Source organism: Malus sylvestris, chromosome 4 (genome assembly GCF_916048215.2).
Source record: "Malus sylvestris chromosome 4, drMalSylv7.2, whole genome shotgun sequence".
Lineage (NCBI taxonomy): Eukaryota > Viridiplantae > Streptophyta > Magnoliopsida > Rosales > Rosaceae > Malus > Malus sylvestris.
The window spans coordinates 23,255,451-23,272,988 of record NC_062263.1 but is presented as its reverse complement, the minus strand read 5'-3'; the positions used below and the strand labels follow the sequence as shown (position 1 = coordinate 23,272,988).

Here is a 17,538-nt window from a genome sequence, read left to right as displayed (position 1 = left end):
GGCGCGTTACACAACCCAAAAGGCATACGCCTATACGCAAAAGTACTGAAAAGGCATGTGAATGTCGTCTTTTCTTGGTCTTCTGGTGCAATCGGAATCTGATTATAACCAGAGTACCCATCTAAAAAACAATAGTAAGCATATCCAGCAAGTTTATCCAACATCAAATCAATGAATGGAAAAGGAAAATGATCTTTTCGAGTCTCATTGTTCAATTTCCTATAGTCAGTGCATACTCTCCATCCTGTTGTAGTCCTCGTTGGAATTAACTCATTCTTATCATTCTTAACCACTGTAACTCCACCCTTTTTCGGTACCAAATGCAAAGCACTCACCCATTTACTATCCGAAATTGGATATATTATTCCAGCGTCTAATAACTTCAAAATCTCAGCTCGTACCACCTCCTTCATATTTGGATTTAATCTGCATTGATGCTCAACTGAAGGCTTGTAATTGTCTTCCAACAAGATCTGATGCATACAAATAGACGGACTAATTCCTTTGATGTCAGCAATACTCCACCCAATTGCCATTCTATGCCTTCTTAACACTCTCAATAGTTTTTCTTCTTCAACTTCACTCAAATATGCAGAAATTATAACAGGTAAAGTCTCAGCATCTCCCAAGAAAGCATACTTTAAATGTGATGGCAATGGTTTCAAATTTAAGGTAGGTGCGGCTATGATACTTGGCGGCGATTTTGAAGGTACAGATCCAAGGTCTTCGAACTCCAATCGTCCACTCTTTGTAACTGATTTAAAAGCATCCAAATAAAGAGCACATTCCGTTAACAGTTGATTTTCATCTTCTAAAGTAGCAGTATGAACTAGTGCAGCTTCCATAGGATCACTGGGCTTCTCAACTCTGAATTTTTCAGAAATCGCGGTCTCAACTAAATCAATGCGAAAACAATCTTCCGCTTCTCTTGGAAATTTTCCAGCCTCGAACACGTTGAATGTTGCTTTCTCTTCCCCAATTCTCAATGTCAAAACCCCTTGTTCCACATCAATTAAAGTCCTAGCTGTGATAAGAAATGGCCGACCCAAAATCAACTGAGTCTCATAATCTTCTTCCATATCCAACACCAAGAAATCTGCTGGAAAAATCAGCTTGTCAACCTTCACTAACACATCTTCGATAATTCCCTCTGGATATGCAATTGATCTATCTGCCATCTGTAAAGAAACAATAGTGGGTTTAATTTCACCTATTCCAATGTTCTTAGCAACAGATAAAGGTAATAAATTAACACTAGACCCCAAATCACATAATGCTTTTTCAAATAAATTAGTGCCAATAATGCATGGAATTTTGAAACTCCCTCTATCTTTTTGCTTGAGCGGAAGCTTTCTTTGAAGGATTGCACTGCATTCTTCTGTCAACTGAATCTTCTCATGATCGCCAAATTTTCTTTTCTTTGAGATGATATCCTTCATGAATTTAGCATAATTTGGCATTTGCTCCAAAGCATCGGCAAATGGAATATTAATCTCCAGTTTCTTAAACATCTCTAAGAATTTGAAATACTTCTCATCTAACATATTCTTCTTGAGCCGTTGAGGAAAAGGAATAGGGGGCACATATGGCTTCACGGGTTGGACAACAGGCTTAGGGAGTGGCATGGCTGCAATGACTGATTGTGGTGAAGCTTTTGAAGTGGTTCCTAGTATAGCTAGTGGCTGTACAACATCGGACAGTGGCTGCTCCTCTTGTGAAATGGTTTCTACCTTTTCTTCCTCATTGTTTTTCTCAAAATCAGCTGCTGTTTTCACTTGTTTCCCTCTTCGAAGAGTTATTGCTTTAGCTTGCTCATGGTTTCTCGGATTAACTTCAGTTTGGCTTGGAAAAGAACCTTTTTCTCTAACTGCCAAAGAATGAGCTAACTGCCCCATTTGAATCTCCAAATTTTTTATTGAGGCAACCTGGTTCTGAAGAGTTGTCTCAGTTTTGCTCATAAATTGATTTGTATTGACTGAAAGAGTATTCACGTTACCAGCAAGCTGTGCAATGACATCTTCCAAATTATTCTTCTTCTCTTGAGGTTGGAAACCAGATGGTGGCTTTTGTACATTCTGATTATTGACCCATGAGAGATTTGGATGGTTTCTCCATCCTTGATTATAAGTATTGGAGTATGGATCGTTACTAGGACGTCTGTAAGCATTCACCATGTTCGCTTACTCTTGAACAAATTCTGGAAAATCAACATTATACGGACAACCAACTGTGGCATGACCAGGAACTGCACATATGGAACAAATCTCTTGAACTGATGCTCTCCCATTCATAGAAAGCAAAGTGTCAAGTTTACTAGCAATCGCATCGACTTGTGCCTTTGAAGCAAATTCGGTAGAATTATTAATCTCAAAAACTCCTGCCCGTCTTCCTCTTGCTTCAGAATGTTGTGTTTCGAGTGCTAGAGTATCAAAAAGTGCTTGACATTCGGCTGGCGTCTTGTTCTTAATTGATCCCCCTGCATAGTTGTTCACTGCAGCTTTGCTTGAAACTGTTAATCCTTTATAAAATATCCGCATGAGAACTAGAGTAGGCAAACCATGGTGCGGACACTGAATCAACAAATTATTAAATCTCTCCCATGCCTCAAAAAACGTCTCATCTGCCTGTTGAGTGAACTACATGATATTATCTCTAAGGGTATCGGTCCTCTAGGTCGAAAAGAATTTCTCCAAAAATTTATTCTGAATATCGTTCCAACTCGTCAAAGTTCTAGGCCTCAAAGAATTCAACCAAGTCTTCGCTTTGTCTTTCATAGTGTATGGAAAGACTTTCATCCTGAGATGTTCCTCGGTGACTCCTTCTACCAATGCCATGTTGGACACCATATTGAAGATATCTCTAATATGTGCCAATGGATCTTCAGTGCTCATGCCATGAAAAGAAGGCATCATATTAAAGTGGATAGTCTTCAATTCATAATTCCTTGCAGCTGCAGGAAGAGCTATGCTCGACGGTGATTCCGGAATGGTTGGAATATCAAGATCTCCCATCGTTTCATTCTGAACTAACGCCATCTTGCTCTCTTGCTGCTGTTCTTTCTCACCGACTTCTCTTTGGTCTCTTCGGATTTCACAGAGTCTTTTCTCAATTTCTGGTTCAAACTCAAGTAATACATAATCCGACGAACGAGTACCAAGCATTCACCTTCAAGAAACAATGAAAAAAAAAAGAGAATGCATCGAGAAAAATTGATCAAAATAAAAAAAAACGAAAATAAAAATTAAATAAACTGAAAATCACAAAAGTAAACTTAAATTAAATTCGATCCTAGGCAGCGGCGCCAAAAACTTGTTGTTGATAATTGCAAGTGTACAATATCGTCCAAGTAATATAGTGATAAGTAGAGTGTCGTTCAAACAAGGATCGGATTAACCTAAATTTACTATTGAGATTGACTTCAAACTAAACTTAAATAAAAGATGGATTACGATGACAAATTCAAATATGCAAAGAACCCAAACGAAGGTGAAAATATCAATTGAACAAACACGAAGTAAAAGTGAATGAATTATGAAAAATTAATATATTGAAGCACTAGGACATCAAGTTTCTCATTCTCAATCCCATCTAATCCCGTTATTCATATTAAACTCAAATTATTCCCATTTTGCTAGCAATTATCCCTTGATTCGTCAATATTTCCTTTCAGAATATACTAACTGTGTTTCTAATTATCTACCCATGCTATGTCTAGCCACAGAAGTAGATAATCGAAACCCTTTACGCTAAATGGATAATTTCACAATACTACACAAGTCATAACCAGTATGTCTACTCAATTATGTAATTCATGGTAATTGTTATGAGAAGCAATCTACTAAACTCAACCTGTCAGTCCCAATTTAGTTCTTCACACAAATAATGGCCAGTTATTTGATAACGATAAAGCATAATAACAATTACTCAACATGGAAAACAACCGAGATCAATATGAAATAATAAGAATTAGATGTTCATGATAAGAGTACACCCTAATCCTAGCAAAAGGACTTAGTTCATGATTAAACTAATGACAAACATGGATGAATTCGATGACATAAAGAAACCCAAAACCCCAGTTCTGGAACCGTGTGCGATAAACCCCAAAACTGCCACCTTCTATCAAGAGTCCCCCCACTGGAAGGCTGGAGTATCCGTTATATCTCCCCCCCACCTTGCGGCTGCTAAAAACCTTTTTCTTTCTATGCCTTTCCTTTTGGTTGCCTAATCCACATGCCGTTTGGACTCTCAAACCCAATTCTTTTTGGGAAAACACATCACGGCATGCTTGCACCGCCTAATTTTATTGGGCTTGCTTTAATGATCCAATTTCCTATATGATGTATTGTTCCATTCTTTGCTCCAGCCCATCAGTCACATCCCATTCGATAATTCTTTGAGTTTCTCTAATTTAAGCTTCCAATTCCCTGCTTTATTCACTAATTATGTTCTCTACAAAAATCGCACAAAAACACATCAAACTCACCAATTTACTATAAAATCATGACTAAGTTATAGGTAAAAGAGTTATCAAATATATATAAAATATCACCCTAACACATGACATTTAAAAAAAAGTTTTGAATGCCTGGTCGTCCTCGTCGACCTGAATCGGAGAAACATTAGAGGTGTACAAATTGGAACTTCAGACGGTTATTGCGATGTTAGTCCCCTCCATATATTCAGTTATACTGCAAGCTTGATTCCTCTGCCAGAATATGGTAATTTAATCGAACTTGCAGAGGTTGGATGGAGCCAAAGAAATATCTTTCACGCGGGAACGATACAGATGTCGACAGTGCCACGGTATTGCAGGGATGCTTTTCTGCTGTCAATCACCCCAACCTCCAAAATAATCAGCTTTTTTTATTTACCAAACACCATCATCAATAATTATTTAAAAAAAAAAAAGAAAAAAAAAAGATGCTTTTTAAAAGTACCACAACCCCACACGGCACGAAGTTGGTTATCTTAATTTATGGGGTAATGTTACCAAATTTTTTAAACTAAATTCACAAACCAAATGATATGGTTGTAGATGATTGAATTATTAAGTATCGATTAATGCTTATTTTTTATTGGTGACACATTATTTGATTTGCAGTTTGGTTTAAAAAAATTGATCTCCCTAGCAATATCCTAATTTATGTGGCAATTCAATCAAGTGTTCTTTCATACATGTGATAAGATTTCTTCTCTTGTATGCTTTTGTGCAAATTAAACTTTGGTTTTCTGATTTGCTCTCTGTCCTAGAACAATGATGGAGCATTCACGAACCAACCGTACGTTTGTGTTGTTTAAATTCCTGCATGGGTTCTTTCTTTTAAGCATGAGCACTTGTTCGAAATCTGCAGCACCTCGCAGCCTGACTCTACTTGGAAACGAATCTGATCGCTTGGCTCTGCTAGACTTGAAGAAAGGAATAACCGCAGATCTTTTCGATGTCATGAGTTTGTGGAATCATTCCATCCATTTCTGCAGTTGGGGTGGGGTTTCTTGCCACTGTTCCACCAAAAGAGTCTTGCTGTTGAACCTGAAATAAAAAAAGTTGGTAGGTTCCATTCCACCTTCCGTTGGCAATCTTACTGCAATCAACTTGAGAAACAACAACTTTCATGGGGAAATTCCTCCAGAAATGGGTCATCTACAGAACCTAAAATATCTTAACCCTTCTCAAAATTTCTTCCGTGGGAAAATTCCAACTAATATTTCTTGATGTACACAACTAAGATTGCTTAATCTAGAAGACAATCGGATTATCAGGTCCATTCTGAACCAACTCAGTTCATTGTTGAATTTAAAATGTCTACGGCTTTTAGGTAACTGTCACTAGAACCATCCCACCTTGGACAGGAAACTTTTCTCTGTTGAACAATCTTTATCCTGGCGATAACAATTTTCAAGGAAGCATACCCGATGAGCTGGGGCATATAACAGGCTTGGAGAAGTTCGAATTTGAGTTGAATAACTATCTGGTATGATTCCTTCCACCATCTATAATATTTCTTCCATATCCACTTTTAGTGTTGGTATCAACCAATTGCATGGAGTGCTACCACCAAATCTTGGCATAATGCTTCCTAATCTCGTACAACTTTACTGCGCTATGAACTAATCTTGGCATAATGCTTCCATATCCACCGTGCAACATTTCAGCTCTCTCCAATTCAACACACAAACTGCCCTGTTTAAAATCTCGCTCTACGTGAAACCTCTCAACAATCTTGAGATTTTTATTTTCTTTTTCCTCCAACACATCTTCAGTTTGGATAAACAGCACGATGAAGGCAACCGGTGACATTTTCAGTTTGGATAAACAACACTGTTGCCGTAGAATCAACCGACCGCGGAGCACTTTTAGTTTGGATAGACACTACTATGTCGAGGCTGACTGGTTATCTATCCAAGTCTCGGTCAAAAAGGATTTTCGAGTCCTTATTGGCAGAGGTCATCTCATTAACTTTCTCGGCGAAGTGAGGTGTTACAGATTACTAGGCTTGGCACTTTGAACGCCGAGTTGTTTTATGATTGGATATTCACAAGTATCTTTTAGAGTTCGGCCTTCTGACGGCCGAACCACATTCACGTTTAAGACATTTATTTCTTTTGAGTATTTGTGTCCGTATAGTCTGGAGCCGGTTCGACGTGCTTATACTTTCATAAATATAATCACTGTGACCGAACCTGTCGCAGACGGTTTGTGAACTTCGCAGAACTAGCAGCTTTGTCTTTAGGTTCTAGAACCCGAAAGGTCGAGACGTGCTCCTTCTACGGCCGCAGTCACAAGATCGAGAAGTCAGCCGCGCACTTAACACAACATCAACATATTTTACTCCCTGGCCGAGCTTAGCCGACAAGTTGGCAGGCCCCGCACACAACCAAAGGACGTTGTTAGCTTATTAGTTACTCGGCCTGCATGCCACGTAGGCTTGGTAGTTTTTAGGGTCAACATTTTAGCATGCCTAGTGAGACTCAGTGCTAAAGCTACGAAGTTCATGACATTGAGACACGGTCAGTAAAAAAGAAAACAGGAATGGGTAAATTAGCGACTATCCTTCTATCTACAGTCCAAAACCCAGATCATGATGGCTTGTCACAGGCACATAATCCTCCTGTTGCTGTCACACCCGAAGCCACAAGTGCGACACATTGAGAAAATGAAGTCAATCTCGGCGGGCAGGCTCGTGATGCGGATATCATCACCAGAGTGACAAAAGGAATTTTTGTCGAATGAATAGTAGAGGATTGTGATGAGGACGGTGGTGAAGCCTCTGATCCACCAACTAGATCGTTTTTTCGAAGACGACTAGAGGAGAAATCTCGGCAGTTTGAGCAAATGTTTAGCCGAGAAATAAAAAGGATACTTGAAGAAGTGCGTGGTTATAGTGTCGTGCACACTAGATTGCTCAAGGTCCTAGTTAGCAAACCTAGAAAATTGGACATGCCGATCGATCCAGACAACCTATTCCAAAAAACAATCCAATACCAGCATTACTAGCCAAGACAAGATCTGCTCGACTCAAAATGATTGATTTAGAAAGAAGAGGTGGATCAAGCAGCAAGGTGGACGAATTTGATTGGGGAGCGGAAATGGCATCTGTCGATATGGTTGAGGTCCAAAGAATGATCGATTAGGCCATGAAAAAGAGGCCGAAGTTCCCAAAATTCATCCATCCATACCCAGCTTATGTAGAAAAGTTTGAATATACTAAAAGCTTTAAAATCCTAGACTTCAGCCTTTTTGTTGGAGAATCGTCCCTGTCCTTGTAGAACATGTGGCTCGGTTCACAGTAAATGCAGAGATGTTAATAGTGACTTCCATAAACTGCGACTATTCAACTTCTTGTTGACTAGCTCAGCATTCGCGTGGTACATCAACCTCCTACCTAACTCCATCCAAAGTTGGGAGTAACTAGTTGAAAAATTCCATGAGCAATTTTATCGCCCGGGAATAGAAATGTCAGTTTCTTCATTGGCTAGGATGCCTCAAGCACCTGACGAGTCACCAATGGATTACCTTACAAGGTTTAAATCGGCCAGAAACTAGTGCCGAGTACCTTTCCCCGAAGTTGAATTTGTCAGGCTCGCTTTGAATGGGCTAGATGTGGAATACAAAAAGAAATTTTTGGGGGCAAACTTTCGAGATATGTATGAACTGGCTCAACAAGTCGAACAATACAATTATTTGCTCCGAGAAGAAAAGATCTCGAAGTCCCCATCTCAAGGGATGATCTATAAGAACCCTGTAGTCAGTTATGCATCAGTCGAAGGTGAAGAACCTCAATGCGTCAACATAGACACGGCTGAGATAGTGATTGACAAACCTTAGGTATGCAAGGCATTGGCACACGCCAACTGATAGGATTAAAAGCACACCACAAAGTAGCACACAAATGTCCTATTGATTTTCCTTATTAACACTAAGATTTTTCAATTGTAGCATATGAAAATAAGGGTCTTTCCCACAGAAGATTGTTTTATCTAACTACTTAAAATGTCACAAAAACTGGTTTCTGTCCCTACTGACCAGCCACCAAAAAATAATTATTAGACCAACTTACACTAATCTAAAGTCTACGAAATTTTATGTGAACACACTAGACACACAGAGCTACACTCACACAAATTTTTGGGATTTTTGGAGTTGATTTGCTATTTAAATTAAATAAAACAAAAACAGGACAGAAGCGAATTTTAAATAATAAAAATAGATTATAGTTCACAAGTTAAGAAAACGAGTTAGGGGAAGTGCTATCCACCACCAAATAATCATACAAACATGTTATGTTTCATTCAAATTCCCTTTATTTCCGGATGAAGATGCTCAAGTTGGCTCAATGTTAGAACTCAACCTATTACTCTTTCTTATGTAGTATGTTAAGAGAATGGTGTTTTCAACTTAACTTAGTCCCTAGCATGCAATCTAGAATGGCGTGTTCATAGATTTAACAAGTAGAAATCATTAAGAACGAAAAGAGTTTGAGTCATCACAAGGCATCGTAAGTACTAGCGTTGTCTTACTTATCCTAGAAATTGGTTCACATGTTAATCGCAATGAACAAGTACTACTCTAGAACATATGTAGGTCCTCATTCAACAAGGGCAGGCACACATATATTCATAGCATTAGAATCATAGATATGCTTACTAAGTATGCATCCGTAGAAAACACATAAAGAATTCATCAATGAGACAAGTAGTGAACCAATTTTGATCCATTCATAAAAGTAATTCAAACGAAATGTCATAACAAACTTGCAATCATATTCGGGGCTTCAAAACAGCCCCTAACTTCTAAAAATTTAGTTACACATAATTCTCAAAATAAAACCAAAGGAAAGACATGAGTTTGAGAAGATAAAACCGAAAGAAGAGAATGCCAAGATTTCCTCTTTCCTTTCCTTCCTTCCCCAACGCAGCTGCCTTGCCTTTTCTTTCTATTCTATTTTTCTCCTCTATCTTATTTTTTCTATCTTTGCCGCTGCAACCTGCAGCTTTTTTTTTTCTTGCTTGCTGCCTTATTTCTTTTCCTTAACTCACCCCACTAACAACCATTTAGTGTTGACAATAAGTGAGAGAAATTGGTAAAACAATTGTAACTCTTTGGGCAGCCTTTATGCCAATTACTCCCACTTAATCCTCATCTTTAATTCCATTTCCTCTTATATTTGAATAGGTGTCAGCTAACTTGTTCTTGGCTGCATCAATTTTGGCTGCTAGATTTATTGGATTTATTACTTTCAATGCTCTCTTGTTAGTTACAAACTACTCAGCCTCTTGAAACCTTTCAGTGTTAAAACAACCATAACTTCTTCTAGAAACATGATATTAACAAACCGCGAAATGCTTCAGAAAATAGACATCCGTAGCTTTCCAAGCATATAAGGTTCATTCTCTAATTCATTATGAGCTGTCCGCACAGTCAATTGACTTGCACAGGCAGTTTTGACGAATTTGTTACTTAAAATCCCACTTGTGTTATTTTTCTTTTCTTTGCTTGACAAATCCCACAGAACATAAAAACAAAGTAAATAGCTCAAAAATATAAGGAACTAACTAAGAAAAGACAAGTGAATTTGATGTAAAATATATATAAATATGAGCTTATCACCAACTCCAAAGATGTCAAAACCCGATCGGCCAGTGTAGAAGCAGCTGTTAAAACATCGAAGGTCTACACCTTCGACATAACTAAGGCCGACGCCATCTACGACCAGTTACTGATCGCAAAAATTGTCAAGCTTTGGCCGGGACACAATATTCCCAAGGCTGACGACTTAAAAAGGAAAATTTATTGCAAATACCACAACTCAGACAAGCATACAATGAACAACTGCGTCATGTTTCGAGACGCCATCCAAAGCTAGATCGACAACGGCAAACTTAAGTTTCTAGAAAAGAAAATAGGCGTCGACACCGACCCATTTCCTACGATGACAGTAAGCATGATAGATGCTCGTCTACCTGGGGATAAAGGAAAAGGAAAGGCCGAGTTCGTCCCAATGTGATTCGTCCCAAAACAGAACTCTCGGCTACGATTGAAAATTGATTTATTCTCAAACGAGCCACCCCAATATTTAACTGGATCGGCTATTGTCGACTCAACGTCGAATTCTAGCGTCGAGGAAACTGAAAAACAAATGATCCTATGTAGTCAGTGCAAAGTGAACGTCGTTCTAGATAAGCCGAAAGAAGTGCCCACAACTGCGGTGACACCCCAAAAAGTGCTTGGTATAGGCCAATGCCATAAGGTTTTTAATAGGCTTGGTCCTCAAGTACAAGATACTAATCCGTCTTCGGTAAAACGACGCCTTGATTTCGACGCATCATTTTATAACGAAGATTATTATGCGCGCAACAATGAAGATGAACGACAACCTCTGACGATTATGACCGAATTGCTCCAAGGAAAGCAGGTAATCGATCGTGACTTTGAAACCATAATTGAGGAATCTGAAAAGCGGATCAAATTCCTTCTTCGGCCTAGAGAAATGAAAGTTGCTTCGAGTACTTCCTAAAGGAAGCCGAGAGCAAACTGTCCCTGCTACCCACACAAGAATCGTTGATCAGAGTCAAACGAAATCTACATCCACTGTTCCTTGGGGAGGTTTTAGAATACACGCGGGAATTTCACAAAAAAAAACATTCGGCTAATGACTTATACGGTTTGTCGAAAGCATGCCAATATACTATTGATCTCATTCTAACATGCCCTGATGCTGAACGAATCATCCAAAAAACTTCAGACTCGGGGTTGAAAGCTAGGTTCCAGCATATACGTGAGGCTCGAGTCTTCGGCTTTGATGTAGATCCATACACTGATATTGACACAACTGAACTTCCCTTCTCTCTCGAGGACCTTCAATATTTGCAGTACCATTTCAAAGTTTTTTCAGTCGTCTTCCTCTTCGGCCTTATGGTCGATGAAATAGAACGCATCGCATGATTAGTTGCTTACCTTGACATCAGAGATGCCCGTATCATATATCAGAAGCAAGCTCGTGCCACAACACAAGTCCCAGACCCAATTCCACTTTCCGATGAACCCAAGGCCAATGAACTGATCGAGAAGGCTCCCGTAGACATATCACAGAAACATACTCCAGCGCCAGCTGAGGAAAACCAAGCCAACATTACCCATACGAATGACACATCGCCAGAAAGTTCGGAAGTAGATCGCTACTCGATGGGTCATTCGGCCATCGATAACATAAATCAGCATGGTTCATGTCTTACTCGCCGAGTTCTAGCTAACCGCGTCTCAACCAAATTGCCTAGATGGAGACGTTGTTGCCAAAGAAGCCATACAGGTCGATTTTATGGCCACTGAAGAGATCAAGCTGACCACAAAAGAAGACAAACTCAAAATAGCTATTACCGAGTTGTTTCCCAGCTCTTCCTCGGCCAACCTCCATCATTTGAAGTCTTTGTATGTTACAACTCACATCCAAGGATATCCAGTTTCCAAAATCTTTGTCGATTGTGAAGCAACGGTCAATATCATACCCGTCTCCATCATGAAAGCACTACGTCGCTCTAACGACGAACTTATTCCATCAGGGGGTCACCATGAGCAGCTTCGTCGATGATAAATCCCATACCAATGGGGTATTTCCGTTAGAAGTAACTGTCGCAGATCGCAATCACATGACGACGTTCTTCATAGTCGACTCAAAGACCGAATATAACGTATTGCTCGGTCGGGATTGAATCCATCAAACATGTTGTATCACTTCGTCTTTATATCAAGTCCTCATCTTCTAGGACGACAAATCAGTCGTGGTTTATTCGGCCGATAATCAGCCACTCGAAGCTAACATGATCCAGGCACATTACTATGAGGACTATGTCGGCTACATCACCTTGTAAGGTTTCAACGATGAAGGATGGCCGACTCAAATTTCAGTTCAGAAAGCCATCGAGATTGGCGCCGAGACTGTTCACCAGGATTCAGTGAGACTTGGGTTGGTTGACCTCATTACCGATCTCGATGTCTGACACCAAACAGGCTGAACGCCAGGCCACAGTTGCATCTACCATGGAAAGATTGCTGGCCCACTATTTCTAAACAACCGAATTCGGGCGTAAACCTCATGGAGTTTCTCGCCGAATGAGATAATGGTCCCATCATTTCCCTTGACAAAGTCCAAGCTGTCCCAGCGTAGCTCGAAGATAGTTGGCCCCAAGTCAAAGACCCATTAAAGGAAATAAATGTTAGAACAGCCAAGGACGCTCAACTGTTATTTATTAGTGCTTTGTTGCTCCAACCCATGAAGACTGAACTTTGTAAATTACTCAACGAATTTAAGATTGTTTTGCTTGGAGTTACCATGCAATGCCTGGTCTATATCGAACCCTCGTCTAGCATGAATTATGCATCAAAGCTGGTTGCAAGAGCCTTTTCGCCAACCCTCCCGCGATTCTCGACCGAAGTACAACTTGGCATAAAAGATAAACTAGTTTGACTTTTAAAAGTCGAGTTTATTTGCACCTCTTGATACGTCGAATGGTTGGCGAATATCATACCAGTGTTAAAGAAAAGTGGTGCTCTACGCATTTCCATCAATTTTCATAATTTGAATTTGACAACCCCCAAAGATGAATATCTGATGCCAATCTCAGATTTGTTAATTGATGCTGCAGCCAATCATTTATTGTTGTCTTTCATGGACGGTCAAGCTGGCTACAACTAAATCTTTATCGCCGAAGCCGATGTTCACAAAACCGCATTTCGTTGCCCAGGGCACTCGAGACTTTTGAATGAGTAGTCATGCCATTCGGCCTTAAAAATGCTGGTGCCACATACCAACATGCTATGAATACCATCTTTCATGACTTGATTGGTACGATCATAGAAGTATACATCGACGACGTGGTGTAAAATCGAAGCACTTCCGAACGCATTTAGATGACCTTCGGCAAACTTTCTTTCGTATGTGCCAACATAGCCTTAAAATGAACCGTGCCAAATGCGCATTCGGCATATCAGCATGCAACTTTTTGGGTTTCTTTGTACATGATTGTGGTATCGAGGTGGATGAGAATAAGGCTCGAGCAATCATCAACTCCCCATCACCGATAACTAAGAAACAACTACAGTCTTTACTCAGCAAAATCAATTTTCTCCACCGCTTCATTGCTAATTCGGTAGAAAAAATGAAAGCTTTTTGCACGCTCTTGAAACTAAAGGATTCTGACCACTTTGAATAGCGTGACGAGCATCAGGATGCTTTCACACAAATCAAAGTCTCTCTCACGACCCCACCCGTCCTTGTGCCACCTCAGGGCTGTAAACCCCTCAAGCTGTATATCTCAGGGGTTGAGGAATCTATCGGCTGTCTTCTTGTGCAAGACAACGACACTGGGCTTAAGCAGCTATTTTATATCTTAGTCGGAATCTCAACCTACCTGAGATAAATTATTCCACTGTCGAGAGCTTTGCCTGGCCTTATTTTTCGCCGCGTCAAAACTCAGGCATTACATGTTTCCATCAGTCACTCAGGTCATCACCCAGACCGACATTATCTGTTACATGCTCACTCGGTCAATAGTAAAAGGCCAAATTGGGAAGTGGACAGCACTGTCCAAATTTAGTTTGCAATACGTGCCCCAGAAAGCTGTCAAGGGCCAAGCATTGGCTGATTTCTTGGCCTAACACCCTTCCCCATATGGTTTTGGGGGCAATGACGTCGAAATTGGCATGGTGGACACGTGTGATAACTATTGGACGATGTATTTTGATGGTTCTAGTACTTCAGTCTCAGCTGGTATTGGAATTGTCATTCAATCTCTAGATCAACACCGTTGGTATTTTTCCCTCAAGCTCAATTTCGATTATACGAATAATCAGGCCGAATACGAATAATCACGTCCTTCACGACTTGCGAGCAACCCGCGTCCTCGTCCTCAGCTATTCGGAACTTGTGATTAACGAACTCAATGGAACTTTTCGTTGCATGAGTTGTACTCTGGTGCCTTATCATATGGTTGCCAACTATTTGGCCGCGTCGTTCGATGGTATTACATTCAAACACATCTCCCGAGTCTAAAACACCGACGAGACGAACCGGCTCAAATAGCCTCTGGAGCATAACTCCTGGGGGGTGAGATAGACGGGGTAATACCCGTAGCACGACGATCGCACCCCGCTCTGATTAATCAACAAGTTCTCCAACGCGATCGCGTGGTCCTTACATAAGTCATGTCCTTACCTTCGCTGTTGGAACAAGAAGATGTTGTAGACGTCTGCGCAGTCGAGGCAATACCAGATGACTGGAGAAGGTTAATTATGTGATATCTCGACAACCCTAGTGGCAAACATGACCGCATGATAAGGGTTCATGCCACGAATTACGTAATATACCAAAATGAGTTGTACCGAAAAGGTTAGGACGATCTATTATTATTGTGCCTTAGCCCGCAAAAGGCCACCCAAACAATTACAGAGGTGCACGAAGGAATTCACGGGGCTCATCAATTCAGACGGAAGATGCGCTGGTTGCTTCGCCGACACGGCTATTTCTGGCTGAGTATATTGTAAGATTGTATTGAGTACGCACGAGGATGTGCACAGTGTCAAATTCATGGGCCTATATAGAGAGTCCTGGCTGAATTACTTCACTCGGTCACCAAACCATGGGCGTTCAGAGGATAGGCCATGGACGTAATCGGTAAAATTACGCCATCTTCCGGGTCAGCAAAACATGCATGGATACTCGTTGCGACGGACTACTTCACCAAATGGATCAAAGCAAAGTCATACGCCGAGTTAACATCTAAAGAAGTTTGTAATTTTGTGGAAGAATACATCGTGACCAGATTCGGTGTACCAAAAACAATCATAATAGACAACGGGACAATCTTTGCATCTAATAGATTTAAAGAATACACGGCGAGCTTGAAAATTCAACTTGATTAGTCCACGCCGTATTACCCGTAGGCGAATGGACAGGCCGAAGCAAGTAATAAGGTTTTGATCGGTATTATCGAAAAAATGGTAAAAGAAAAGCCTGGTATATGGAAGTTAAACAAAGCATTATGGGCCTATCGAACTTGTGGAAGTTAAACAACTAGCACCTTAGGTTAAGGCCAAAAGCCTCACGCGCCCATGATGGATTGGGGGGGGGCTTTGGCCGAAGAACCTCCGATGCCAAAGTTAGAAATTTAGAGAGAAATAGTGTTTAGAGTATTTGAGATTTTTTGTAAGAGAATGGAATTAGTGTTTGGTGAAAATGGGAACCAATATATAGGAGAGGAAGGGTGTGGCCGGCCTTTAGGCCAAGGATGATTTATTTTGGGGGGTTATGGAGATAATGGGCTAGTTATTTTGGGGAGTTATGGAAATAATTGGCTAGTTAATTGGCAAATAATAATAACCTAATTAACTAGCTATTTGAATGTCATAAAACGGAAAGAAAATGGCAGCAAAAAGCAAGAAATAAAAGGCATGGCCGGCCCTAGTGGGTAACCGACCTTTGGTATGTTTTTTGGTTGTAAAGTGGTGGTTTAATTGATAATTAAGGGGTTGATTAAGTAATTAATCCCTTAATTAGTCAATTTTAGGAAATATGAAAGGAATATATTATTTAGCTAATTTATTAGCTAAATAATGGAATATAAAACATATAGAATAAATTAGATTTTGGGAATTACCTTATAGAAAGGATTTGATGAAATAGGCTTTAAATTGTTACCTATTTTGGGCACTTTTGACTTGGTTGAAAGATGATTGCCCGCTGCTCGAGCGTAGGAATCCCGGTATGCCTCAAGGGTATTTTTGTCCCCTTTTGTCCAAAAGTCCACGTGTTGCCTAATGAATATTTTTGGCTCCACAGAACTTCACTCCGATCAGCAACCGGGATGACCCCATATGTGTTGACTTATGGGCATGAAGCGATGTTACCAGTTTAGCTAAGTATAAACTCGTTGCGAGCAATTAAACAAAGTAGTTTGTTCAGTGCCGAATACAATCAGGCCATGAGACAAGAGTTAGAAGACTTGGAGGAAGTTCGGTTTGATGCTTATAATTTATTGGTGGCATATAAAAAGATTTCCGAGCGAGTCAAACAAAAAATGTTCGACGATGGAGAGTTAGTTTGGCAAACCGTGCTGCCCGTGGGAACTAAAAACCCTAGATTCGGGAAATGGTCACCGAATTAGGAAGGATCATTTGTCGTCCATAAAATCCTTGGCAAATGGGCATACCACCATAAGGATCAGACTGGTTTAATTCATAAATTACCAGTGAAAGGGAAATTTTTAAAGAAACATTACCCGATCACTTGGGAAATGCACGAATAGAGAAGTTGTATTGATTTTCAAAGAGGGTACAAGCAAAGTTAAAGAATGCAACAACTAATTACTAAAGACAAAGTCTTAAGGGGTCAAAGGAAGAAAGGCTTCAAGAGCTGCCTTCAATTCCAACCACTTTACTTCACCCATTGTGACCTCAACCTGCTGTGTCCTCTTGTTCATCCTCAGCTGTTCGATTCGCTTCGCGCCAGCCCGTATTCAGCCAAACGAGATTTGCTCAACTCAAAATCATTTGCAAGCTCAGAAGCAATGGTCGACCTCTAATGTTGAAGTTTGGCAATCTGACGATCGAGATTGGCCAATCTTTCCTTCTTCGCTCTTATTGCTTTGAGCCCTGGGCGGAAAGTTTTTTGAGTGACCAGTGCAGCCTTAAGGTTGTCCTCTGCCCGAAGGGCTCTCTCGAAGATATCGAAATATTCTCGAGTTCGCTCTAGGAGAAAAAACAGGCGGACGACATTTTTGTTGCTCAGTAGGCCACTGGATGCAAGGTCGTTCATACACTTTCCCACATAATCGAGACCTTTGCTGTAACATCCCACATTGCCTAGGGGAGTGGATCATGTAAGCCTTATATGTATATTCCCATCTCCACCTAGCACGAGACATTTTGGAAGCTCACTGGCTTCGAGTTTCGTAGGAACTCCGAAGTTAAGCGAGTTTGCGCGAGAGCAATCCCAGGATGGGTGACCCACTGGGAAGTTCTCGTGTGAGTTCCCAAAAACAAAG

General features: G+C 40.4%; 1 protein-coding gene and 1 pseudogene across 1 annotated transcript in view; both read left to right on the top strand.

Annotated features, from left to right (window-relative positions):
- The window catches only part of LOC126618225 (probable LRR receptor-like serine/threonine-protein kinase At3g47570), a 107,026-nt gene that overhangs the window by 12,296 nt on the left and 77,192 nt on the right, over positions 1-17,538 (top strand). The window lies entirely within an intron of this gene.
- On the top strand, positions 2,554-2,660 carry LOC126620535 (small nucleolar RNA R71; annotated as a pseudogene).